Source organism: Bombus terrestris, chromosome 11 (assembly GCF_910591885.1).
Source record: "Bombus terrestris chromosome 11, iyBomTerr1.2, whole genome shotgun sequence".
NCBI lineage: Eukaryota > Metazoa > Arthropoda > Insecta > Hymenoptera > Apidae > Bombus > Bombus terrestris.
In genome coordinates, this window is record NC_063279.1 from 8,995,222 (window position 1) to 8,999,712 (window position 4,491).

At 38.8% G+C, this 4,491-nt stretch overlaps 1 long non-coding RNA gene across 1 annotated transcript; it reads right to left on the reverse strand.

The window, feature by feature from the left end:
• Nucleotides 1-370: 370 nt before the first annotated feature.
• On the reverse strand, nt 371-3,917 carry LOC125385939. Its single transcript, XR_007225699.1, has 2 exons — nt 1,086-3,917; nt 371-985 (listed from the first exon to the last, which is right to left on the reverse strand). It is a non-coding gene; the product is annotated as an uncharacterized LOC125385939 (long non-coding RNA).
• Between the last annotated feature and the right edge of the window lie 574 nt (nt 3,918-4,491).

The following is a 4,491-nucleotide window of genomic DNA, read 5'->3' on the forward strand; positions in this document are numbered from 1 at the left end:
CCTTTACGGTCCCAACTTGCCTGCGAGCAAAAATGATCAGTTGGAATATCACAAACCACTTACGAACATATAATATGAAATCTTTATATCGCAATTTAATTCGATTATTCATCACGCTCGTATGTAAATTACTAGAAAACTTTTGCCAAAGTATAATATTATATTCTCAAGTTATAATTGTACGCAAAATTAATTTCGCGATGACTGTTTCTACATCTGTAATTAACAATAAAAATTCTTAAAGAGTGAACAAAAAGTAATAAATGGAAATTCGATATTAAAAGATGTTTTCCCTTTGGAACGATTAAACGATCGAAACTCTAAAACTATAATTCTTCGGTAAATACAAAGAAAAAGAAGAGAAGACAGGCACCGACACTCGAAGTGAAAAAGGAAAGATATGCACAGACTGTGGAGCAACGTGAGCCGCGAAATAAGCGAATAGACGTGAAAATGGATTCTGGCGTTAAGTGGAAACGGCCGGGAATGTACAGACGGAAAAAAGAATGGAACGCGCTAGCAAAGTGCACGAACGGTGGCTATCGTCGAAGCAGCACACCACCTTCGACCTCGTAATTGCTTCCTGTTACAAAATCTTGGCTTTGAATCAAACCTTTCGAAAATGTGAGCAATGCAACGAGAACACACAAGATATCATCGAGTTTACGACAAGAGCAATAATCCTTTTGATTGGATCTTCAAGGATAAGTAAAATATCTGGTTGGCTATTCAATTTATTAATGAAACAGATTCAACACCATCAGAATTTTGGAAAACTTGTACATAATATGCTTGGAAAAATGTTCTTATCGATGTACATGTTACAGCCTATCTCATTCCTCAGCCTGTAAATTATATGATTCTCAAAACTTCCAAAGAATATAAAATAATTATCACAGGCCTAATTGTCCAATTAATATCGTCATTTTCCTCTCCGTCTGAAATTCTTGCTAATGTAAAATATTCAAGTTTCTTCTAATCCTGCCTAAACGCAAAGAAGTTACAAAATTAATCGTTCGATTAAATAATACGCTATTTGCCGATAACAGAATTGCCATTTGATATTTTTACCCCATTCGACTCACAGCAAATATTTCCAAGACCACGTAGTAACTATCAAACCATATCGTCGTCCATAATAATACGGTCCTTGTGTTACATCGAATGTCTGGACACTTAATCTGTCGCGATAATCCCAATGGGAATTTGGTAGGTGGCCTTGGTAGAACGCGAGGGAGCTTCGCGTCGTGTATTCTTATCTTCTGTCGTTTCGATCCGCGACACGTTTCGATCCGTGATCGATCTAATCGCACGTGGTCGATGTTCGCGCGACACGAGGAGGTCGATCTACACGCGCCGAATTTTCAATCTCGGGCGTTCGTCATCGCCTTTTTAGCGCCGACCCGGTGAAAAGGACGTTCCACGTTCGCTTCCACGGGCCTGCGTTTACGATCGTGACTACGACGATACAAGGGAAGGAGGCACAGAGAAAGAGAGAGAGAGAGAGAGAGAGAGAAAGAAAGAGAGCCGCGAAGGGGCAGGAGACGAGGTGACGCGACCTTGCGCGATTCCAACGATTCGACTAATAATAATACCAAATCGTTTCGCAAATGCCGCAACACGCGCCACGGAGTTCCATCGTTTTCTTCGCATTTTGCTCCTCCTTCCGCTTCTCTTCCGCGTGGCTTCCTTTTGCACGTCTACCTTCTCGCGCTCTTATCTGCTGTAATATATTTCGTGGATTTCTGAAATTGCTTGAAATTTTATTAACACGTTGTCTGGCAACTTCAAATATTTCATCCTGCAAATAATTTTATCATTGGTAGCTGATAAAATGAAATTTCTCCTATAGTCCAGAGAAGTTCGATCTGAAACGAATTAAATTAACGACGATCGATAAATAAAATTATATCATACTATAGCACCGTTATACAGTCTATCTCCACTGTTCGTCGAATATCTTTCTACAAACTTTGTCAACAATGAGAACGCGAACAATGATCACGAAACCAGCGCTGGATTTCCATTTACGGACGAGATACGAGAGAATCTCATGGTCGTTCGTTGAAAAATCGTAAACAAAAGTCGGTGGACTCCCATGTGGCGATAAAAATCGCCAGAAACCACGGTCACATGATAATAGAGGCTTATTACGCAGCACCAGAAGCTTGTGACTAAGGCGATAAGCTAGAGAGTATTTTTAGGACAGATAGATGAGACGTTTATACGATACACATCGTTTCGACTCACCAAGTGGGCAAAGAAAGAGCAACCGCAGTCAGTGTTAGAGACAAAATGGATGGAGCTATGCCTTTGTTGACGTTTCTATTGGATTTTTTTAATGAATTATGTAGTATATATATTATTGAATCACGCTGTAAGATTATCGTTGGAAAAGTAGGCTGTTGTAAAGCAAGTGCTGTAAAACTGAATAAAACATACTACATAGTACATATACATAGTAATGAATTATTCTAATGAAAAATAAAGAACGTGACAGGAGATTATTCCGCAAGTGGGCAGCGTAGAATAAAATCTGTTCGTTCGAAGCATCTTCTTCTTCGACGAAGAAAATATAAATGAAAAGTTTACTTTACGATGTAGCTTTTTTAAATAGAAGATGCATCGATAAGAGAACGAATAAAAAATCGACAAATTCGAGGCTGTTTCATCGTATGAACGGAACAAACGATGAAAAGCTATTGAAAGCCAGAGGACGCTCGCTTGCTAGACGATAATTGGTGACCGTTTAGGGCTCGTACTCATGGAAGGCCTTGGCGTGCCCGAGTGGATTACGTGGCTGACTTCCGGCGTTTTTTCGTGGGTCAATCCTCGCGAGATCACTCCATAGGGTCACCTCCAGGCTTGACCGATGGAACGAATGGAGAACGATGACTCACCTGGCAGACGATGATGGGCTATTAGCAGTCGACGATTAAAAAGGCTTCGAGGATATCCAGTCCGCGGAATTCGCTTGTTTCCAACCAAAACGATTTCTTTTTCTCTTCTTTTTTAACGTTCGCTCGGTTTACGAAAAGGAGAAAGGACGCTGTTGCGACACACGATATTTCTTTCTTTCTATGCTCTCCGATTTTTTACACCTTCTTCGTTTCCTCTCTGGTTTCTATGCTTTCCTCTTTTTGTCAAGACTTTTGAATGCCTCGAGTTCTCGGAATATTTGCTTTAATATCGAACGTTTAACTCGAAGGTTACGCGGTTGTCTGTGTCATCAATAATCCAGAAACCGATAAATATGCTTATGACAGGGAACGAGGAAAGGGAAACTCATGGAAGGAGTGATGTAAACGATAAAGTTCAGTTTGAGAAAATTGTGACTGGAGTTTAACTTCGACAAAGAAAAGTGTCATATAATAAAGCTCATTAAATAAATATGGGTGATACGAATTTTACTGTAAACTTTCTTTCCTTCTTCCATGGAAAGAATGCGCGTGTATTACTTTTTCATTGAATTTCTCCACTAATAATTTCATTAAAAACCATACCATCGTTATCGATAAATAATCGTTAGTAAGTTTTTCCGCAGAATCATTCCGCAATTCGATATCTCATAAAAATAAAACAACTCTTACAGAATCTTTTTCTTTCCCTTTCCATTGCAAAGATTGTTGCTTATTGGAAGACTATTATTAATTTTCCACGTCAACTACACGATATCAACAAGCACCAAATCTCTCAAGTACTTAAGGTTTTTTATTTCTCGAATTCATAAGAAAGGGAGATCTCGAAGATAACGTTCGTGAAAGATAATGTCAATACTTTACACTCATTTTATGTTCGTTTGGTATCCCCAGTCGATCTGAGCGTCAGTTGATAACGGAGATCCTCGCCATTTCGATTGCATAATCTACGTGGCATTATTTTTTGCTGGATACGCGCAATAATGTCTGCAACGTAATAGCCAATAAATACGTTGACGTCAGGAAAGTGTTGCGTATTTTGATCCTCGCCGATATACCATCGATATATCGAGTGGTTATCTGTCGCGATATTTCCTGTCTATGTGTATATAGATCACAAGGTGAGGCTGAAGTTTGGACCGTCATATTAATTCCAAGATCGAAATGATGCAATGACATGCAATTCAGCGCATATTCTTTCAACGTTAGACAGTCGAACAGACTGTGTGCGGGATGTTACACGTAAAATATCCGCGAAATTTAATCGTTTCGTTAACGTAATGATTTAATAAACAGATGCAGAGAATTCGGACCCTATAAAGCGTTTCAGCGTCAGACGAATAAGAAGGATGGCATTACGTCAGAAATAATTAAGAGTATTACGGTTCTCGCGAGTGTTCGTTCTTTTTGAAAAAAATATATGTAATACCTGTCGATCGATATCATCTTGAACATTTATGGCATAAGTAATATAGTTTACGACGTGTACATTTATTTTTCAATCGTCAGAATTATGTCGTGAAAGTACGATAATAGAAAGGATGTTTTTACGAGAAAATAGAAATTATCTACA